Below are 25,025 nucleotides of genomic sequence, written 5' to 3' on the forward strand. Positions count from 1 at the left end.
GAATACTTCCTCTCCGGCCTCCTCATCATCAGCAAGCATTTGCTCCTTTTCCCACTGTGTATACCACTCATCAGTTTGAAATAGAAGCAAGTCCTTTTCCTCTCAAGGTTTCCTTTCCTCTCATGACCAGGAACTGTGATTTCCTCTGGGTAACTAGAGGAAATCACAGATGTTCTTTAGTTAGCACTGCATTTTTTTTTAACATTAGGATGTATGTTTTACAAAGTCACTACAAGTTTCCTTTAAATGTGTTTTATGATATACCTGTTTACAGTCTCAGCAGCAAGATTATTCTAAAATAATTTTACCTTAGGTAAGTAAACTTTTCTATTCTTTTCATGACAGTTTTCACAGAACTAGAATAATCCAAAAATTTGTATGGAATCATAAAAGACTCAGAATTGCCAAAGCAATACTGAAGAAAAAGAATGAAGCTGGAGGAATAACCCTGTCAGACAATACTACAGAGCTACAGTAATCAAGACATCATGGTATTGGCATAAAAACAGACGTATGTATCAATGGAATAGAATAGAGAGCCCAGAAATAAACCCACAGACCCACAGTCAAGTAATCCTCAACAAAGGAGGCAAGAATATACAATGGAGAAAATATAGTCTCTTCAGCAAGTGGTTGTGATAAAACTGGACAGCTGCATGTGAATTAATGAAGTTAGAACACTCCCTTACACCATACAAAAAAAAAAAAAACCCTCAAAATGGCTTAAAGACCTAAACACAAGACAAGACTATATAATCCTCTTAGAAGAAAACATAGGCAAAACATTATCTGACATAAATCTTAGCAGTGTTCTCCTAGGGCAATCTACCCAAGCAATAGAAAGTAAAAGCAAAAATAAACAGATGGGATCTAATTAAACTTAAGCTTTTGCACAGCAAAGGAAACCATAAAAAAAAACAAAAAGATAACCTATGGAATGGGAGAAAAAATTTGCAAATGATCCAACTGACAAAGGTTTAATTTCTAGAATATATAAACAGCTCATACAACTTAACAGCAAAAAAAAAAAAAAAAAAAAGCAAACAACCCAATCCAAAAATGGGCAGAAGACCTAAACAAGCAATTCTCCAATGAAGACATACAAATGGCCAATAAGCACATGAAAAAATGATCAATATCACTAATTATCAGAGAAATGCAAATCAAAACTACAATGAAGTACCACCTCACATCACTCGGAATGGCCATCTTTCAAAAGTCCACAAACAAATGCTGGAGAGGGTGTGGAGAAAAGGGAACCCTCCCATACTGCTGGTGGGAATGTAGTTTGGTGCAGCCATTATGGAAAAGAGTATGGAGATTCCTCAGAAAACTAAAAATAGATTTACCATATGATCCAGTAATCCTATTCCTGGGCATATGTCCAGAGGGAACTCTAATTCAAAAGGATACATGCACCCCAATTTTCATAGCAGCACTATTTACAATAACCAAGACATGAAAATAACCTAAATGTCCATCGACAGATGACTGGATAAAGATGTGGTATATTTATTTATACAATGGACTACTACTCAGCCATAAAAAATAAAATAACACCATTTGCAGCAACATGGGTGGACCTGGAGATCATCATACTAAGTGAAATAAGCCAGAAAGAGAAAGAAAAATGTCATATGATATCACTCATATGTGGAATCTAAGAAAAAAAAAGACACTAATGAACTAGTCTATGAAACAGACTTGCAGACATAGTAAGTAATTTTATGGTTAGCAAGGGAAAGGGGGTGGGAAGGGATAAATTTGGGAGTTTGAAATTTGCAAATGATAACCACTATATATAAAAGTAGATTTTTAAAAAAAGATTTCTTCTGTATAGCACAGGGAACTATATTCAATATCTTGTAATAACCTTTAATGAAAAGAATATGAAAATGAATATATGTATGGATATACATGACTGGGACATTATGCTGTACACCAAAAATTGACACATTGTAACTGATGGTACTTCAATTAACAATAACAACAACAACAAAAAACAGTTAAACATGCTTGTTAAAGCAAGTAAAAATTTTTAAAAACAAAGGCAAAGCTATAATTTTCTTCATCACTACCTGCCTCCCACAATATGAGGTTGTCAGTTTGGCTAGCCTTCTTTGTATCCTACAATATAGTACTGTATCCTTCTGTGTACTGATACATATTTATACAGAAATTCATACAACATAGAAACACACCCACTTATTTGCTTACTTTGATCAAACTGCATGCATATTTTAAGCCACATTTTTGAAAATTGCTTATACATTATATATTACCATTTATGTATGTAATGCAGCTGTTTTGAGTTGTCCCTATTAATATTTCAGTTTTTGATATATAATTCATAATTTTATGAGTTTTTCCTGGACATTTAAGTGTTATGATTTAACGAAACATTGTCCAGAGGCTTACTGTAACAATCAAAAAAAAAATCTACTGGCATTTTGTATATTTATCTTTTGTTCAGCCATCTTACCAGATTATCTTAATAATTGCCATTTTTTATCTAGAATTTCTTCAATTTTTCAAAAGTCAAATGTCATGAAACAACATATTTTTTCTACTTGTTTCTTGGAGACATTTAAAAGAAATAATAATGGTAATAGACATTTATGTATATTTCTGACCTTAAATGAAATTTTAATTTTCCCTATATTAGAATAAATTTCCTGTTGCATTTCCATCAATGCTTTATCATGTTTAAGAAATTTCCATTTATATATTTTTACATGTTTACAATTATGAATTACTGATTTTCTGCAAATAATTTTCATACTTTCCAATATGATTAAATTTCTTTACACAACAAAAATATTGTTTCAAGAATGCAAAAATTCTACAGAACCAAGAAAGATTAATAAAGGTAGCCTCTCCAGGGAAAACTTCTCTTAGCTCTATGTGTATGTCCTTGTATAATTTAATTTTTTATTTATTACTTTCCTCTTTAAGCCAGAGAATAATGTCATTGGTATTTTTATCAAATACTCTGGCCTAAAAATAAAATGTCTTTCTGAAAAACAAAATTGATCCTTGAACAACATGGGGTTTAGAGGTGCTGATCCCCATATAGTTGAAAATCCATGTATAACTTTACAGTCTGCCCTCAGTATCCATGGTTCCACATCTACAGATTTAAGCAACTGTGGATCATGTAGTACAGCAGTACATATTTACTGAAAAAATGTGTATAAATGGACCCATGCAGTTCAAAGCCATGTTGCTCAAGGTCAAACGTTAACATATTTGACTTAAAACATTTTGTCAAATTTCTAATTGTATTTGTTTTTACAATTCCTTTGGCATTTAAATCATTTAAAAAATATATTCTTATAGTGTGAATAACTTTTTTTTTTCTTTTTACAATGACTTAGTTTATTTGATTTGGGGATGGTGATAATGAAATTACTTGACAGCACACTGTGGTTTTGGAATGAGCGTTGTGTTTTTAAACTATTGATTAAATTGCTAAAACAAATGAAAAAAGCTGGAATAATTTACTTGAGTAGTAAGTTCAGATGTTTACATTGTGTCTTTATTCCTGCCATTACATGACATTATGAGGCACTATAGTTTACCAATTGAAATGCTGGAGATTTTATATATATATCATATAGAAGTGACCTCCTAACACAACTTTCACAATGATTTTGTAGTGGGCATTCTTTGGTTTTATACGTAATGTGAGTTAATCTCTATAGAGTGAAATAACTCTGTTTCAATACTGTTAGACATTACATCATCCTTACATAAATAAAAAATATTTTTACACTTCATCTAGTCCAGAGGAAGTTTATGCATGTTAAAAATAGAATGCTGGAATAATTAAAGATATTTGTTTTTGATAATAAAGTTGAATAAATATATGTAAAGTGGAGAATTTGTGGGTATTTTAAGAGATTATTTGAATAGATTATAAACCAGTTACCTAAGGGAACTTCTGACACATGGAAAATAATCAAACATCATGAAATACATTCTATGAAGGCAGGGGGCTTTGTCTTTAGTCCTGCTGCAGCCCTATTACCTACTACTGTGTCAGGCTTACTGTAAGCTTTTAATAATTGTTGAAAGAATGAATCAATAAATGAATCAATCAATAAATATAAGATAATATCCTCCATATATTAAAAAAAAAGTAATTGGTAAAAAACCAAAATGAGTATCTGGATTCAGAAAGTATTTTTTGATGGACAATTGATGTCAGTATCATAGAAAGTTTGTAGTACCTTTTTGTCCAGTTTTCATTTCCATGTCAGTTATTTAGATTAATAAACTGAACAAAGATAACTTTTAGTGTAGTCCTAATGACTGTACTTTGTTTTTTAATAAGGACTGTTATGAGGACTCTAACATGAAGACTCAGTTATTCAGATTCACTTACTTTAAAAGTTAATATGGTTTATTTTATTACTCTCAAGTTCTAGGCTTCTTCACAATATAAAATCAGTTACTCTTAAATACAATCCTGTTGAATACACGATGTTGTATATTAAATTACAAATTCTCTCCAAGAGAATTTAAATTTTAGAAAAAATAAATTTAGAATCCATGAAATAATAGTTTGACTAAAACATAAAATAGAAAACACCAATAAGCTAGAGGAAACATGGAAAAGAAAACATGGAAACAACAAAACTAAGAAATAAAAACAAAGTTAAAAATAGAAACATACATCCATATCTTTTGTAATATTAAATGCCAGACCACAATGGAAGAATCTCTAAAACATCACGAAGAGAACAATACCATCATCAAAAGTGGATGAAGCCATCATAAATGATAAATATAAAGTAAAAGATTAAAAACTATAGGGTACTAAAATCATTACAGGAAAAATGAACTAACAGTAAAAATTGAATGTAGATGTAATTTCAGAAATAGATCAATATTTATATAAAAGTAAAGCATATGGTCACATAGCATAGTGATTTGATATATGGTTGAGGTCAACTTCCTAGTTAAGAACTGGTTCTGCCACTTATCAACTCTGAAAATTTATAAACTGTTTAATAACCCTTTGACCCATAGTAACCATACCATACAGCTGTTGATATTACTGACATGTCTGGCTTACAACATAGGTTAGCACTAAATAAGAACTTTATATAAGTTAGCCATTATTCCTGGCAACATAATAGGAATTTAGTATTTGCAGTCTTCATAAAAATCTTCCTATGTATACAAGAAGACCAAATGAAGCCCCAAGTTGGTACAAGGAAGGAAATATCAAAGCAGAAATAAATAAAATGGAGGCATAAAAGAAAATAGAAAGGATCAGTGAAAGTAACAGCTTTGGAAAGATACCTTAAAAAGATAAAACTGACAAACCCCTCTTTTTAAGAAACAAGAGAGGACTCCAATAAAATTTAAATGAAAGAGGAGCTATTACAACTGATGCCACAGAAATACAAAGGATCATAAGAGACGCATAAACAATTACATGCCAAAAAAACTGTATAACCTAAAAAATGGATAAATTTCAATCATGAAGAAATAGAAAACAGGAACAATCAAGTGCTAGTGAGGCTGCTGAATCAGTAATCAAAACCTCCCAGGGAAGTCAGCATCACAGCAGTCTGAAACTTTCCTTTTATCTGTCCCCCACTATTCACAACTAATCAGACATCCATAACTGATGAAAGTACTTCTGCACGGGACACCAGAGATCCATCCATCTATGCATCCTAAAGCAGGTAGACTGGACCTCAGAGGACGCTACGATGCCAAGGGAGTTTGAGCAGCAGGCTAAGCACAATGACCTTTCTGACAGAGGAACTGGAAAGTGAAAGTGGTAATGAAAGTCTTCCAGGCCACATGGACTTCAGATAGAGGGGACCTGTTGCTCTTTCTGTGGAGGTACCTCTGTGACTAGGGGGAAGGAAATGAGAGGGCCAAGGAAGGCAAAAAGAACTTAATGAAGCCATTTCCTACTGTGTTCTCTAGGCTTTCAGCAAGAGACAAGCCCCAGGACCTCTGGGAATCCCCCACACGAGGATCTTCCTACTGGGTTGTGGGCACACCCAAAGTGTCAGGTACAAAGCTCTCACTTCTCTCCACTCTGCTGCCAGTTTTTTTTTTTTTCCAACACCAGCATTTTAATGAATGCCCAAACAACCCTGAGAATAAAAACAAAGCCAGGTGCAGCCACTATGGAAAGCAGTATGGAGGTCCCTTAAACTAAAAGTAGAGTTACCATAGGATATAAGCAATCCCACTCTTGGGTATATATTTGGAGAAAACTCTAATTTGAAAAGATACATGTTCAGAGCAGCACTATTCACAATAGCCAAGACATGGAAGTGTCCATCAACAGATGAATGGATTGAGAAGATCTGGTATATATACAATGGAATACTACTCAGGCATAAAAAAGAATGAGATAATGCCATTTGCAGCAACATGGGTGGACCCAGAGATAATCATACTAACTGAAGTAAGTCAGACAGAGAAAGGCAAGTATATGATATCAGTTATATGTGGAAACTAAAATATGATACAAATGAATTTATTTATAAAACAGACTCACAGACAAGAAGACAGACTTATGGTTACCAAAGGGGAAAGCAGGGGGAGGGATAAATTAAGAGTCTGAGACTGGCAGATGGAAGCTGCGTCTAAAATAGATAAACAAAAAGATCCTATGTGCATCACAGGGAACTATATTCATTATCTTGAATATATATACATATATGTATTCAGTTATGTAAATATACACCAGAAACTAACACTTTATGGTAAGTCAACTATACTTCAATTAAAAAAAAGCCAGATACATGCTTCCTGATTTCAAACTATACTATTAAGCCATAGTAATAAAAAAACAACATACTAGTATGAAAATAAACACACAGACTCACAGAACAGAATAGAGAGCCCAAAATGAAAGCCCAGCATAAATGGTAAACTGGTATTCAACAAGGGAGCCAAGAATACCCAATGAGAAAAAGACAGTCTCTTCAATGGATGATGCTGGGGAAACTGAAGAAACAAACGAGGAAAAACGAAACCGGACTTCTATCTTGTAACACTTACAATAATTAACTCAAAATGGATCAAAGATTTGTAAGACTTGCTACCATAAAACTCCTAGAAGAAAACATAGGGAGATGTGCCTCAACACTGATCTTGGCAATGCTGTTTTGGATATGAAAATGAAAACAGGATTTTGAAGAGATATGTGTGCTCCCATGTTTGCTGCAGCGTTATTCACAATACCTAAGATATTGAAATAACCTAAATGCCCATCAACAGATGAATGGATAAAACAAATGATACAGTGTATGTGTATATACATACACACACACACACACATATACACACACAATGGAATGTTATTTAGCTATGAGAAAGGAGGATATCTGGTCATTTGTGACAACCTGCATGGATCCTGAGCACATTAAGGACAAGTACTGTGTGATATCACCAATATTCAGAATCTACAAAAGTCAAACCTGTAAAGAACAAATGGAGTGAGGGGATAAGATTTATATTGTTTAAAGGCACAAAGTTGCAACAAGTAGTAAATAAGCCATGGAGATATATGCACAGTATGATGAATATAGACAACAGATTTATACTATAATCAAACTTAATAAGAAACTACTTATTTATCTCAACCACTAAAGAGAAAAGATAATTATGTTATGTGATAGAGAAGCTAAATATCACTATAATGGCAATCATATTACCATATATAAGTGTATCAAATTAACACATGGTACACCTTTAATTTACAGAAAGTTATATGTCAAGTATATTTAATTAAAAATCAAAACCTATCAACAAACTAAAGACAGAAGTTCATCATCAACTTTACTACTGAATTCTATACAACTTAAAAAAAAAATTCTTCTCAAATTGTTTCAAAAAATGGAAGATCTCCACACTCATTTTACGAAGCCAGGATTACCATAATACCAAAAACAAACAAGAATGCCAAAAGAAAAGAAAAGCCAATCTCCCTGATGAACACAGATACAAAAATTCTTTAAAATATTAGCAAACCAAATTCAACAATACATGAAAATGATCATGCAACATGATAAAGTGGGATTTATTCCCGAGATGCAAAGATGGATTAACATTCACAAATCAATGATCTACCACACTAAATGCAGGTTAAAAGTCATATGGTCATCTCAATAGACGCAAAAAAGCATCTGAAAAAATTCAATATCCAATTATAATAAAAACTCAAAGTGAGTATAGAGGGAACATATCTCAATAAAGGCCATCCAAGACAAGCCCACTGACATCATGCTTGATGGTGAAAAGCTGGAAGATTTTCCTCTTAGATCAGAAAACAAGAAAAGGATGCTCACTCTTGCCACTTCGATTCAAAAACCAACTTCAAAAGATATATGCACCCCTATGTGCATTGCAGCTTTATTACAATAGCCAAGATATGGAAGCAAACTAACTATCTGTTGATAGATGAATGGAAAAAGAAAATGTGGTATATGTTTTCAACAGAATGTTAGTCAGCCATTAAACAAAATAATCAAATCTTGCCATTTGCAACAACATGCATGACCCTTGAGGGCATTATGCTAAGTGACATAAATAATACAGAGGAAGACAAGTACTAAATGATCTCACTTACATGTGGAGTCTACAAACAAACCAAACAAACACCAAAAAAAGTAAACTGATAGATACAAAGAACAGATTGATGGTTATGAGGCAAGAAGAGGGGCAATGGAAGAACTAGGTAAAAGGGGTTATAAAGTACAAACATCCAGCTATAAAATAAATGTCATGAAATTTAATGCTAAGCATGGTGACTATAGTTAATAATACTGTACTGCATATTAGAAAGTTACTAAGAATAAACCTTAAAAGTTTTTAGAAGAAGAAAAAAATTGTAACTGTGATGGATATTAACAAGATTTACTGTAGCCATCATTTCACAATATACACAAATACTGGGACATTATGTTGTACACCTGAAACTAATATAATGTTATATGTCAATTATATCTAAAGAAATATCACCATGTGTATCAATGCATTAGAATAGAAAAGAAAGATGCTCTTAATTTTTGTTTGTTTGTTTATTTTGTTTTTGAGTGGTCTGAACCTTACAGAACTCCTGTTTTATAGTACCAAACTGAAATGGTATGCCATTCACAAGGCCAATAATGGTAAGATTTGATAGTTTTTTTGTTATTGTTTTGGAAGGAAAGAACTTTCATAGATAAATCTGTGAAATATCCTTAACTGATATGAACAGTAAATATAACATAGATATAATTATTGGCTTTAATGATCAAAGCACAGTATTTAATTACTTTTCAATACCATGATGATTCCATTTATTCAGTAATTTCAGAAGTTGTGAATTTTGAAGGCTGAATTGTAGTAATTGAATACAGGAGCTACTATCTCTCATATAAATAAAATGCAAAATACGTATCATACATTTTACATATGTCATTACCAACACTCAAAATATACTAAGACAGTGTATCCCTTATTCATGGATTAAAATACAAACATACACTCATGCAGACCTATACCACCTTGATACACATGGTCATATAGTTAGTGTGACTGTACTACAACTAATGAAAAATAGAGTATCTTGAATCGTTGATATATTTCAGGAATTGTGCTGAGCTTTTCTACTTGTACTTTCTCAACTAACATTAATTTAAAAAATAACAAAACATTATAAACCCATGTGTTTCTGATTCTAGAGTTCATGGCCTCAGCAATGCTGCTGCCATATACCAGAGATGAAATTAGTGCCCTAATTCTGACTCTAGAGCCCACATTTTTTTCAGAATATGCAATGTTTATGAACACACAACCCCTCCTTGATCTCACACTTACGTGTCAAGTATAAAATCCAGAAATTGCAGTTGGGTGAGATATTATGAAAATTCCATATTCTGTGTGCATTTATATCATAATTATTTTAAAAGTACCTATATCAAGAAGGTACTAATATTAACAATGGTTGAGAATTACATGTTATTTCTGATCTAAATAATTTAGATTATTTTAACTCTGTGTTTCTCATTTAAGTTTTACTGTGGGGAAATCATTATGCTTTTTCCATAAATGATTATTTTTGAGGGTTTTTTTCCCCCAGGTTGAATAAAACTAACGAAATAAAAGTGAAATTTGTTAGTGAACGATTCTATTATCTTGTTTTACTTTAAATGCAAATTTCACAAGCATCTCTGTTTAGGATAATGAAATTAATCACTCCTACAATTATCTGGAAATTTTTAGATCTTTACAGGAGTGCAAAAATTTCAGACCTCATGAAAAATGCTTGAAACTTGCTTAAATTTGATTGTTTCTTTTAAAAAATCAATTTATTTTAATAGCTATTCAAGTTAACATTATTGTAGGTTTCCTTGACTCACAATGAGATAGTTATCTTTTGTTCACATTTCTCTGTCTGTATTAACAAAAGCTGGTTTATAATATGACTTTTTTTTAAACACTTTAACAAGAAAACCTGAAAATACTGATCAAGTATACTTGGAATATTTCTTGTGAAACCAGTTCTTTATTTGTATATGAGGGTGTGCTCTTTGTTAGTAACTCTTTTATCTATGCCAATTGGTTCTCAGTTTAGAATTAAGACAGCTTTTTGTGGTGCAAAAATCACCTGGCCAAATACAGATTCACTGTTTAAAACACAAAGGAACAAAATTGCATGTTTTCACTGGAAAATACAATTTTCACAACTGAAATTATAATTTAACTCAGGCTGGCAATGTGTCCAATGGTAAGGTCCAATCAAAGATAGGAGGAAGGAGAATGAACACTTGTACATAAATTTGACAAAGGGCACTAGAAATACCCATACCAACACTGTGCTTCACCACCTTACAGTAAGAATGTCAAACAAAAGGCAGCTGGAAATATGGAGAGAAAATAATATAAGAAAAAAAACAAATGAAGCCTGTTTGTCAACTAGAAAATTAATGTCTCTCTATAAATACCTATTGAAGTCCTACTAAGTGAAATGTACTAAGTAAGCTAGGCATAAAGGCATCACCATATACACCCTGAAATTTAACTCATATAGTTTCACAGTCAAGAATTACAGAGAAAATGCTTAGCTTCTTTGCTGATCCCTATTTCTTTTTTCTTTCTTTTTATTTTTATAAATAGTCCTAATGTGAAATGAGACTTTCTAGTGAAATTGGAGTGTGCGGGCTTAAAATATATTCTGCAAATCTGGAGTGTAATTATATGTATAAATAAAAGATAAATATTAGTCTCTCTGTTTATATTTCCCTATTTCTCTTAAGCCTCCCTTGTTTCAGACTTTAGTAGGGCTAAAACAACAAGAAGAAAATGAATTGGGTATTTTATAAAATGGTATTGGTGTATATAAAAATTTGTTGTAATGAAATAGTTTCAGCCTCGTTCCTACTCTCTGCCTAGCTACTAATGAACATGTTGGGCTTCGACTATGCCACTTTTTAGCTTTAGGCATCTCACAGCTTCCATGTCTAAAATTAGGGATTTGGAATACATTTTGATGCTTAACCAGGAATAAGCAATCACAGAGTTTTTCAAAATTTCATCTTCTGCCTCACCCCTCCATACTTCTAGACGTTATTTTAATTACTTTAAATTGGGTAGGTTTCAGACATATGGGCTTTGAAAAAGTTCCCAGGTGACCGAGTTACATCCACTGGGATATAGACCTGTCAAACCCTGGAAGGTCCATTACAGCTCTCTACAGTCCATAATGCTTTGATATTCAAAAAGATTATATAAAATTCTAACTTAACTGTATCTTATAAAAAAACCTCAAGAATATTTATAGGGACATTATAAATATATATCACACAGCAAGGTAAAATTTACAAAGTTTGTTACTTAAAAAATCATTATCCATGCAAAGAAGTGGTAAAATACTAACTATAATTAGGATAAAAAACAATTGAAACATACCCAGAAATAGCATAAATGATAGAATTAATAGCATAGACAAGGATATCAAATGACATAACTATTTCATATGTTTAAGAAACCAGAAGATGAGCATGCTAAGTAGAAACATCAAAGGTAAATAAAATAACAAAAAATCAATTTCTAGTGCTGTAAACTATAATTTCTATAATGAAAATGCATTGAATTAGATAAACAGAATATTAGATATTGAAAAGGAAAAGATTAATAAACCAGAGGACATAGTAAGATAGGTTAATTGATGGCTTCTAATGTCAACAAGAGTCTTTCTAAATGTGATTAGGCTAAGGATCATTAGGGAAGGAGATGATCATGGATTATTCAGGTGAAGTCAATGTAATAACAAGGGAGATTATAAAAGGATGACAGGAGGGTAAGAGAAAGCATGAAAGAGAGTGAGAAACTGGAATATGCTATACTACTGGTTTGGTAGATACCAATAATCCATGGAATGCAGGAAGTCTCTAGAAGATAGAAAAAAACATGGATACAATTCTGAGCCTCCAGAAGGAATGCAGACTTGTAATTTTAGGAATTCTACAATTTAACAATTTTAGAATTATTTGACCAAAAGTTAAATACTTAGGTATAAATTTACAAAATACATACAAGATTTATGAAGAAAACTATAAAACTCTGATGAATGACATCAAAGAACTAAATAAATAGAGAATTTCATGTTGATGAACAGAAAGACTCAACATTTTCAAGATGTTCTTCCCAACTTGATCTACAGATTCAATGCAATACCAATCAAAATCAAAGCAAGTTATTTCATGGAAATCAAACTGACTCTAAAGTTTATGCAGAGAAACAAAAAAGACCCAGAGTAGCCAACAAAATACTGAAGGAGAAGAATGAAGCTGGAGGACAAATGCTATCCAAATTCAAGAGTTACCCCAAAGTTAACAGTAATAAAGATAGTGCAGTGTTGGCAAAAGATAGAGAAACAGATCAGTGGAACAAAATGAGAGCCAAGAAATACACCCACACAAATATAGTCAACTGATCTTTGACAAAGGAACAAAGGCAATACAATGGAGCAAAGATAGATTTTCAACAAATGGTCTGAAAATCCTGGACACACATATGCAAAAAGATGAACCTAGACACAGACCTTACATCTTTCACAAAAATTAACTCAAAATGGATCAGACCTAAAAGTAAAATTAAAAAGTACAAAGTTCCTTGAAGACATAATAGGAGAAAGCTGAGATGACTATGGGTATGATGGTGATAACTTTTAAAGTACAATACCAAAGACATGATTCATCAAAGAAACAGTAAGCTAGACTTTATTAAAATTAAAATCTTCTGCTCTGCAAAAGATTATGTCAAGGGAATTAGAAGACAAACCAGAGACTAGGAGAAATTATCTGCAAAAGACATCTCATAAAGGACTGTTATCTAAAATGTATAAAGAACTCTTAAAATTTATATATATAGATAAAATCTCCCTTTGAGGACTGTTAGTTCTAGCATCAGACAGAAAACAATAGCCTCAAAGAGACTGACCAGCATTCAAATTAGTTAGCATCAAATCCTAGTGGTTCTGTTTCTCTGAAAGCTGAAAAATATACTGATTTATTGCACATTATTCCTTTAGATAAAAGGTCTGCTCCAGTGCTATCAAGCTATGATACTCTACATTCACCATAAGTTTGCCCTCACAGCCCTACTGCTTACAGGCAGGACTGTTTACAGGGAATCACCTTATCTGCCTTCATGTGAAGAAATCCACTTTGTCTTTCAGAAAATAATTTAACACTTTTCCTTGAAACTATATTATAATGGCAATTGTTTTTTCTATATAATAAACCTGATATTCAGTTTAAATTATTTGAGATGATTTAAAATACTTTATAGAGTTTAGTATTCAAATATGGTTGAAAGATGAGAAAAAAACACCTTTTATAATTATTTTATTTCTGAAACACTACTAGACACATAGTATGTAAATCAAATTCTTTTGAGTATCAGTGCATAAAATATGCCTTTCTTAGAAACCCAGAAAAATTCAATTTCCTAATCCTCTCCCTCAAAGACTATAAAAACAACCTAGAATTATTTATATAGAAAGGGTCACACACCAGAATCTGGGAGGGAAAGAGTGAGGGATGCTCTTGAAATTATTGAGAAAAAATAGCATATGAAGAAAAACATTAAATTTAAAAATTCTTTTGAAAAAAATCTGAGTATGAAGGAATTTGAGTTTTGCTTCTGTTCTGTTTATCACTAGATATATTACTTTTAGAGGCAAAGAAATGTGGAAAAGTACACAACCATATTTAACATAAGATAGAAACCAAACTTATAATGTTTTAAAATATATATCCATAAACAAATTCTAAAGGTTAATGAAGAAAAATTTAGTACTTTCTAATAGTAGATTTCATATTTATTCAACCAGGTCTTTTTTTTTTTTTTGCAAAAAATGATTTAAATAAATTTATACATTCTGGTAGAATCATATATTGAGACACTGAGAATAAGAAACATGTTCTCAGAAAGGTTTACGTATATAATTAATTATACAGTTTCATAAAAATATCTGATGCATTTACCCATTTATCATTAATTTACAAAAAGTAACACAAAGTAATGGCTATGCCTTGAGAGTAAAGAAAAAGGAAGATATAGTCAGATTTCATTAGGGAAAAATAAGAATTTAGAAATTTAGAGATTATAAATGAGCTGAAACATAAAAATAAATGTAATGTCCTGGCATTTATCTCTTTTATGCCTGGAATATCTTAGCTTCCCATACATTTATTTTCCATTTTAGGTGCCCAATTCAGATTTATGTTATTGGATTAAGTGAAGTCAACATTCTCTTTAAAATCACACAGCTGATAGAAATTCACCAACAGTTTATTCATTAATGTCTTTATTTTATTTTAATGTATCCTTCAAAATTACTCACTTCCCTAGACTAGAATTAGAAAATAAATTCTTTTGTCCATAAATTCAAACTGATGGCAACATGAAACTTAAAAAGATTAATAAATGATTGACAAGCTAGTTTTTTATTTTAAGTCAACTTGAGTTAAATATCTAAAAGATTAAATGCCTGAAAGGAGACAGATTAGAAGAATAAAACAAGGGAACAAAAAGAGCTTTTTAAAATATGGTGTAAAAAGACAAAAATAAACAAAAAGAGAATAAGGTGTCATCTTATCTTCCCTAGACAGTGGCCACCACCTCTGAACTGATCCTTTAAAATCTACTCTTGCCTTTATATATTAAAAAAAATTAATTCATGCACTAATTTTTAATACAAATTTAATAGTGCCATCTCCTGCTTAAAACTATTCAATCGCTTGCCTTTGCTCTTGGGATAAATTTTAAAATCCTTAATGTCATTGGTAAGTCCCTAAAGATCTAGGCTTTGTCTTACTCCTCATCACTCTTCCTTCAGTTACAATCTATTCTTAGTATTATTTAACTTTTTCCCATCTCAGGGTCTTCACAAAGGATCTTTCTGCTATAAGACGTTTCCACCATCTTCTCTCCTGGTTATATTGAAAATGTATTCCTCAGCTCCAGCTTAAACCTCACCTCAGGGGAAGCCTCCTCAACTTCCAAGACTTCATTAAGAACCCTGGTTATATGCCCACAAGTCATGCTGTTGTTCATTTTCCTCCAAAGCAATGTTTTCCTTCCCACTATAATCAGTATCTGCAATATTTTTTACTATTACATTTTCCAATATTTAACATAGAGCATGTAACATAGAACATGATCAATAAATATGTAGTGAATTCACAAATAACACCATTTGCTATTTGTTATAAAACTTATGTTCTACTTTAAGTCATGATAAACATTTCAGGGAATATAGGCTGGTGCACACCATCTTTGCATTCTCTCTCTGCCTCAGTATAGCTTTTGACTCTCACAGATAGATGCTTATACACTCGTGTGGGGCTCCATTTTTGCTACTGCACTCAGGGGACACCTATAGATCACCTGGCTCTGGTGTCCAGAGGGGCTTAAGCTCACAGTCCCATAGGATCTAATACATTTACATACTTTTAAAAATTGCTGTGTAAGGGTCTGGCTTCCAAAAAGCCTGAATCTACATGCTGACTGAGATCTTCCACTTTCAGACACTGACAAGTCTTGGCACGGTCTCAACTACATAGAGATATTAAAAGTAAAGTAGACTGCTTGGACAATCACAAAGAATTGAAAGAGAACTAAGAGGTAGGGTTGGGGGAAACAGAAAGTTAGATCACCTGCAGAAGCCTACTCTACTCCTTTGAGACTGGGAGAGGTGGCTGTTTTGTCTACTGCATAGGAACTGACAGGAGAAGAAATAAAATGAAATCAGAAAAATAATCATAATAAAACAGGGTAAGTAATTTACCTGATAAGGAGTTCAAGGTAATAGTCATAAAGATGCTAACTGAACTCAGGAGAAGAATGGATGAACAAAGTGGGAACTTCAATAAAGAGAATATACAAGAAAGGACCAAACAGAGTTACCAAGTTGAAAAATACAATAACTGAACTGAAAAAAAAAATACAGTAGAGGGGTTCAACAGCAGTCTGGAGGAAGCAGAAGGATTGGTGAACTCAGTGAAACTAACTCAATTAGAGAAGCAAAAAAGAAAGAAAAAAAACCTTAAGTGATTATGGCTTAAGGGACTTATAGGATAATGTCCAGTGGAATAATATTCATATCATATGAGTAGCCAGAAAATGTATTTGAAGAAATAACAGCTGATAACTTTCCTAACCTGGGAAGGAAACAGGTATCTAGGTCCAAGAAGCTCCAAGAATTCCAGATAAGATGAACCCAAAGAGATGAACGTAAGCCACAATATAATTAAGATGCTAAAAGTTAAAAGACAAGGAGAGAATCTTAAAAGCAGCAAGAGAAAAACAATTTGTTACTTATAAAAGAACCCTCATAAGACTATAGTAGGCTTTTTAGCAGAAACTGCAGGCCAGAAAGGAGTGGCATAATATGCTCAAAGAGCTGAAAGAAAACAAAACAAAAAACTTCCAACCAAGAATATTCTACCTAGCAAAGTTACTGATCAGAATTGAAAGAGAGATAAAAAGTTTCCCAGACAAGCAAAAGGTAAAGATTTTCCTCATCCCTAAACTGGCCACACAAGAAATTTTAAAAATGACTTTTTTTTCAGTCTGAAAAGAAAGGGAATTTCTTGGAAACAAGAAAGCATATGCAAGTATAATTCTCGCTGGTAAAATTTAGTATATAGTAAAGGTAGCGGGTAACTTACTCATAAAGCTAGTATGAAGGTTAAAGACAAAGTAAATAGCTAAATTACAACAATAGTTAGTTAAAGGATACATAAAAGGATGTAAAATGTGACATCAAAAACAAATTGTAGGGGAGAGTAAAAATGCAGAGCTTTAGAGTGCAGTCAAATTTTAGCTGTTATCAGTTTAAAATAGGCTATTATAAATATATGTTATATGTAAGCCTCATGGTAACCACAAAGGAAAACCTATAATAGATATAAAGAGAAAGAAAGAAATCTAAGCATAGACTACTAAAAAATGTTATCAAACCGCTAAGACATAGAACAAGCAAAGAAGGAAACAGGAGAACTAGAAAACCATAGGAAAACAAATGGAAAATGGCAAGAATTCTATATTTATCAATAATTACTTAAAATGTAAATTGACTAAATTATCAGTAAAAATTGAGTGTCTCAATGGATTAAAAAAACCAAGCCCTATCTATATGCTGCTTATAAGATATTCACTTCAGATGTAAAGACACACAAATTGAAAGTGAAGCATGGAGAAAGATATTACCTGCAACTGGAAAGCAAATAAAGAATTTGGAGTAGCTACACTTATATCACGCAAAATAGAGTTATAAAACAAAGCCTGTAATAAGAGATAATGAAGGTCATTATATAATGATGCAGGGGTCCATCCAAGAAGAGCTATAACTTTTGTAAATATTTATGCACCCAGCATAGAAGCACCTAAATACATAAAACAAATATTGATAGACTTCAACAGAGAAATACACAACAATACGGTAGTAGTAGGGGAGTTTAATACCACACTTACACCTATGAATAGCTCATCCAGACAGAAAATTAACATGGAAAGATACACTTTAACACATCAGACATATATGCTTAACAGATATATACAAAATATTCCATCCAGAAACAAACTGATATGCATCTTCTCAAGTGTGCATGGGATATTCAGCAAGATGTGTTAGGCCACAAAACAAGTCTTGATAAATTTAAGGAAACTGAACTCATATCAAGCATCTTTTCCTACCACAATGGTATGAAACTGGAAATCAACTACAAGAATAAAACTGGAGAATTCACAAATATGTGCAGATTAAACAACATGCTACTAAACAAGAAATGATCAAAGAATTGAAAGAGAAATCAAAAGACAAAAAACGTATCAAATCTTATGAGATGCAGCAAAAGCAGTCTTAAGAGGAAGTTCATAAAAATGTCTACCTCAAGAAACAAGAACAATCTAAAATAAACTGAACTTTACACTTCAAATAATTAGAAAAAGGAAGCCAAATTTTAGTAGAAGCAAGGAAATAAATATCAATGGAAATAATTAAACAGACAAACAATGAAATGAAGAGTTGGCTCTTTGAAAAAATAAAACTGATTAACTTTTAGCTAAATTCACAAAGAACAAAGAGATAGAACTCAAAATCAGAAATGAAAAAGAAGATGTTAAAACAAATGCCACAGAAATACAAAGGATTATGAGAATACTATAAACAATTATATACCAATGAATATGGTGATCTCAAAGGAAAGGATATATTCCTGAAACATACAGCCTACCAAGACTGAATCATAAAGAAATAGAAAATCTGAGCAGACCAATTACTTGTTAAGATACTGATCAGTAATCAAAAACCTCCCAAGAAACAAAAGTCCAAGACCAAGCAGCTTCAGGGTGAATTCTACCATTCAAAAGAATACTAATCCTCAAACTGTTCCCAAAACAGACAAGGAGCACTTTCAAACACATCTTACAAGTTCAGCATTACCCTAAAACCAAAATCAGACAGTTTCAAAAGAAAAAACAACTACAGGCCAATCTTGCTGTTGAATATAGATGTAAATATCCTCAATTTTATATATATATATATATATATATAGAGAGAGAGAGAGAGAGAGAGAGAGAGAGAGACAGCAAAGAATCAACAATACATTAAAAGGATCATACAATATGATCAAGTGGGATTTATTCCATGGATGCAAGAATGAATCAACATCTGCAAAAAATAAATGTGAGATACCATATTAACAAAATAAAGGATAAAAATCATACAATTCTCTCAGTAGATGCAAAAAAAGCATTTGATATAGTTCAACATCATTTATGATAAAAACTCTCAACAAAACTGGTATGGAAGGAATATATCTTGACATAATAAAGGCCATATATGAAACAGGACCAAAGCTAACATTATACTCAATGTTTAATAGCTGAGATCTTGTGTTTTATGTTCTGGAATCAGACACAATCACCATTTTGATTCAATATAATATTAGAAGTCTTATCCAGAGAACTTAAACAAGAAAAAGAAACTTAAAAGCATTCATATTGACAAGGAAGAAGTAAAATTGTTACTCTTTGCAGATGACAAGGCATTATATAGACAAAAACCTAACAACCCCATTTAAAAAAAATGTTAGAACAGATCAATAAATTCAGCAAAGTTGCCAAACACAGAATCAATACCACAATGGCCATCATGAAAAGTATACCATGGTCTCCCCATGCCAGGATGAAACGGAAAGGGAAACCTTGTACACTGTTGGTGGGAATGTAAATTGGAGCAGTCACTTTGGAAAACAGTAAAAACCTAAAAATAGCACCACGACATGATCCAGAAATTCTATTCCTATATATCTGGAAAAGTGAAAACTCTCATTCAAAAAGATACACGTGCTTCAATGTTTATAGCAACACTATTTACTGTAGCCAAGACATGGAAGTAATCCAAGTGCCCATCAACAGACAATGGGATTAAGAAGAATATACACACACATATACATATACATACACACACACATATATACACATACACATACATATATATAATGAAGTATTATATATATAAAGAAATATTACTCAGCCATAAAAAAGAATGAAATACTGCCACCTGCAGCAGTGTGGAAAAACCTGGAGAATATTACACTTAATGAAATAAGTCAGACAAAGACAAGTACTATATGCTATCACTCAGGTATGGAATCTAAAAAATACAAGCAAATGTATATACAAAACAGAAACAGACTCATATAGATAGAAAAACTTGTGGTTACAAAAGGAGAAAGGGAAGGGGGTAGGGACTAATTAGGGATACGGGATTAACAGATACAAATTGTATTTAAAATAGGTAAGTAACAAGGATATACTGAATAGCACAGGGAACTATACTCATTATCTTATAATAACCTATAATGGAATTTAATCTGCAAAAATACTGATTCACTAGGCTGTACACCTCAAACTAACAATATAGTAAAATAACTATACTTCAATTTAAAAAAAAAAAGAGAGAGGGAGAAGTTTAATAGAAACTCCTGTATTTGTACTCCTGTCATTTTGGGTTGATAACTGCAGATTTTCTTCTGCAGCTTAACTAGCAAATACTCCCTAAATATAATACTTAAAGGTATCCAGGTGTCATCGATGATAGGCACTTTTATTTCTTTGCAACTAAGAGAATGGTTAAGCTTGACTTAAATGAAAAAAAAAAGTAACAACTAACAGATTTATAATAAAATGTTTTAATACACAAAAGATTTTTTAAGTAAATAGAGCATATTATTACATAATAAAGGCAAAAATACAGCTTTCCTTAAAATACATTTCTTTTCCCTATCTCTTATTGTCTTAGCACAAGCATCTAGATGTCATAGTTTTCCAATTATTTAAATTAATACAATAAATGTTGAATGAGTCATGTTATCTAAATCTTCATTTCCAATAAGGAGTAGTTCCACCACATAATGTAAACTTATGACTCTATTTATTTAACACAACTTAAATTTGGTTTCTGCTATGACACTTAATATAAATCTTTGCTTCCAGAGCTTAATGATTTTGTCCCTAAAATACAAAGCACCGCCAAATATCCCTCATTTGCCACAACAGCGTAAAACCTTTCTCTTCCCCCTTCAACTCAGCAATGATTATCTCAGGGAAACTATAACACTGTTTTCCCTCTGCCTCTTTTTTAATGTATTCTCCATTTGACCCAAAATATTACTCTTGATACTATTATTTCCTTTTCTTAAGATTATTATTTGATTCACTGAAATCTAAAAACATTACATTGTATAAGATTCAAGTTTTAGTGTTAGATTGTAAGCACAGAGGAAGCACTTAGGAAGCTATGGCAGGAAGGAGTGGTTATTTATTTTCTGCGTGGGACTGGGATCACTTGACTTTTACTCTCAGAAATTTTAGGTAAATTATTTCCTCTGTTAAATAACTTGGGCCTGAGTCTATTTCCTGAGGATGATATAGTCCATTATACATATTTTGGAGAATGTTCTCACTCATAAGACTTTCCTTTCACTGGCTTCAGGCATAGGCTATGCAGTAAGACATATGCCTGTACTAGATCACAGGGTTTTCTTTTGGCCTCAGGTAAATATAGGATGAATTATAGCTGGAAACCCAGAATAAGTGCAAAGAAAGGATTCTCCGCCTTATGTATTTAGGAAAAAAAATATATATACACACACACATTCATATAAACCAACATACACACTTACATTTTATTTTTTCTCATGTGTTTTCATTCTTATTTTTGAAGCTTTCCAGGCATATAGGAATGAAATAGGCAATTGTGATTTGTTGTGTTTTGTTGAAAGCTTGTCACACGATTTTCAATCATACAGACTTTCCTTCAACTTCATCATACTCAGAAAATAAATTCATCTCAGTCACAGTCTTGGTCAAAACTGGTCTAACAGTTTTAAATGTTTCTCTGGTTTTTGAGTGGCTATTGAAAAACTAAAATTGTTCTTGTATATTGCCTTCTATTTTATTGATTATCTTTTTCATCTTCAGAGCACTCAATACATCAGAAATTGGTTTGACTTTTCCATAACTGTTCACTTTGATTGACTTTCTTGGGGACTCATATTCTCCTAAAATTTAACGAATCATGTTTCTCCATTAGTAGGAGAAACCCAAAATATTTTTACTGGTCTATCAGCTTATTGTGGACTCCTCTGTCACTATGGCTTTTCAAAAACTGTATTACAGTTACTCATCCTTATTTGACCTTAAAATCAAATACGCACTATCTCTCAGAAATCTTTCAGTACTCTAGTGAATTAGGTCAAAGCAATTGCAATCAATCTGTTTATTTTTCAGATGATAAAATAGAGTTTGGGCTCCCGGTTAAAAAAATGTGTATGAGATTTTTCAGAGCTGATATAACAGCAGGCCTCGCGGGGGAGGACTGGTCTCCCCATGCCAGACAGCGGCCGGCCAGTGCAGTGCAGGCCTGAGGGGGCTGCAGCCAAGGTCTCAGGTCCGCTGGCCAGTCGCGGTCTCTACACACTTACTTCTCAGCCTGCTTCCTTTCCTCCTAGGTCTCTTTACCTGAGGCCTTTGACCAAGTTCCTCTTCAGCTGCCTCCGCCAAGGATTCCTTTTTGCGAGGAGGCGGGGGAAGCCTTGAGGACGTTTCCCCACTCTGACTCAGTACCCATGTTTTTTCCTCCTCCAAGCCGTACTTCTCCACACTCCCCTGACCCCAGAATTCAGTCCTCCAGATTCCAGAAGAACTACCAGAGCCTCTTGTCAGGGTAGCTCTCAGCAAAACACTTCACATTTGTGCTGAACCACCTGGCCCTCCACCAGAGAGCCCTTCCTTCAGGGAAAATGGGTCTGGGGGAGCCAGCCATTCCTCTGGTTCTGGATTCTTGCTTTTACCATCCCAGTAAGTGATTAAAGGTCTCTTTCTTTTGTGTTTTGTGGCTTTAACTGTCACTCCCACACCTGGGCAGATCGGCTCTCTCCCCCAAATCAGCAGCGCTCCTGACACTGTCCTATAAAGACACGAGCTCCAAATTCCCAGTATAGGCCTCAGACCAGAGGGGTTCAAACAACTCAGATATATCTCAAAGGAATGAATTTTTAACACTTCTTCACCTTCTTAATTGGGCTTAGCTAAGGGAGACCCTCTATAGAGCTTCCACTAACAAATGGGATAATACAATTTTCACCTCTAGTGCCCAACACCTGTGTCAAAGCACAACAGAGTCTGTCTTAGTCCCTTTGTTAGACAGTTAGATAGAAATGAGCACTGGGCCAGGGAGAGGAAGGGGGAAGGAACAACCCAGAAAACAACAGTAAACCTGCACTCAGGATAAGAGGCTCCAAAATTTTTAACTTTCTTTAAATGAGGGCTGGCGAAGAAGCCGACTAGGTTCAAACGCTGCAGCTGTGCAGAAGAGAGAACGATCCAGCTTAACTTGACCCAGTGCTCATTATAATGTAATGAACACTGCAGTTTGAGCCCCTCCCGAACCTTTCTCTGTGTGCACCATGGGTAAGAACACGCACAAAAGGGATGGGAATGCCTGAGCACGAGCAAGGTGAGCCGCGAATCAATCAACCTCCAAAACGCCCCCTACGCCAGGGTATGACACAGGGAAACAAAGGAGCGGCGCCATTTTCCCTCTTGGATCGGCCCGCTCTCAGTTCTCGGGGCTGTTCTGTATTTTACTTCCTTTCTACTTCAATAATAAAGGCTTCTGTTTATATCACACTTTCTGTCTCTCATTAAAACAAAAATTCTTTTTTTTTCGGGTGATTAAGAACCGAGGTAATTTTCATTCCCCTCCTCCCCGTAACACCGGTATTTTTCTGTAACAAAAATACCATAAAAACAACAGAAACTTATTTCTCACAGTTTTGGAGGCTGGGAAGTCCAGAACCAGGGCGCCAGCGCGATGAGATTCTGGTGAGAGCGCGCTTCTGAGTTTCCGGAGCTCAGACGCCTGACTTCTCGAATCCTCACAAGGTGAGAAAGAGGCGGCGAAGGCCCACCTGACTCTTATAAAGCCGTTAAGCCCGTTAGTGAAGGCTCCACCCTCATGACGTAACCCAATCCTATTCACCTGCCTAAGGCCCCACCTCCTAACACCGTCACAGTTGGGAGCCATAGATTTGACTTAACGACTTTTAAGGGGACACACACATGTAGTTCATAACAGAGCCTAGTAAATTCCCTCTAAGGAAATTCACTCAGCCTAATGCTGCTTCCCACCTCATTCCCTCCCCCACACACTCACCTTAGTTCCCCAATTTTAAGGAAGAAAGCAAACCAAATACCTTGAACACCAGTTTGTCTTTCTTAATACTGTACTGCAAAAATTTATATTATGGCTACAAGTGCATTTTATTCCTCTTTCTTAATGTCTAAATCCTACTCTTTTCCTCCAACACAACTTGCCGGTGAGGACTCATTCAAAATTAGAAACTGTAACAACTGACATATAAATCAGTCTTCTTTCCAGTAAGGTCTGCTGACTCCATGACAAATTTTATTATTTAAAATTAAACATCTTTATTGATCTCTGACTCTCAAGAGTCTTAAAAACCTTTGGGACCAAATCAAAGGTCATGTTTTTAGTAGAAAAAGAAAGGTATTCAAACTGTAAAGGCCCAAGTTAGGACTTAATGAATGAAACTGCTTACCTAAAGTTGTAATTTTTTTTTTTTTCCAAATCGGACATTCAGGTAGGAATGCTTTGCTTGTATCCACAGCATTAAAGGGCTTATTTACCTAATGCAGCGTGCAGCTAGAGCTTTCCCATCTTTGGAAGCTCCTATCCTTAATTCCCATGTGTTATCTCTATAAACATTTTGTAAACTTAAATTTTCCTGAAGCTTTGAGGTTGGGGAATGTATCGTATCTCATAACTTCAACCTTCTATCAATCCCACTTTAGTTTCTCCTTTGTTACCATTTTGTTCAATTGTATGAGGAATTAAAAATATTCAGCTTTTGTTCTGTCAAAAGCTGGCCCCACGTGCCCAACCCCAGCCCACACTCCACGCA

The 25,025-nt window shown here is 33.5% G+C and overlaps 1 long non-coding RNA gene across 16 annotated transcripts in view; it reads right to left on the minus strand.

Moving 5' to 3' along the window:
- The window catches only part of LOC140686459 (uncharacterized), a 102,196-nt gene extending 78,169 nt beyond the window's left edge, over positions 1-24,027 (minus strand). For all 16 annotated transcript variants that reach the window (XR_012060317.1, XR_012060320.1, XR_012060312.1 and 13 more), the window contains exon 1: positions 23,873-24,027. This is a non-coding gene — a long non-coding RNA (uncharacterized lncRNA). The remainder of the gene's footprint in view (positions 1-23,872) is intronic.
- Positions 24,028-25,025: the final 998 nt, after the last annotated feature.

Source organism: Vicugna pacos, chromosome 2 (genome assembly GCF_048564905.1).
Source record: "Vicugna pacos chromosome 2, VicPac4, whole genome shotgun sequence".
NCBI classification, from domain to species: domain Eukaryota; kingdom Metazoa; phylum Chordata; class Mammalia; order Artiodactyla; family Camelidae; genus Vicugna; species Vicugna pacos.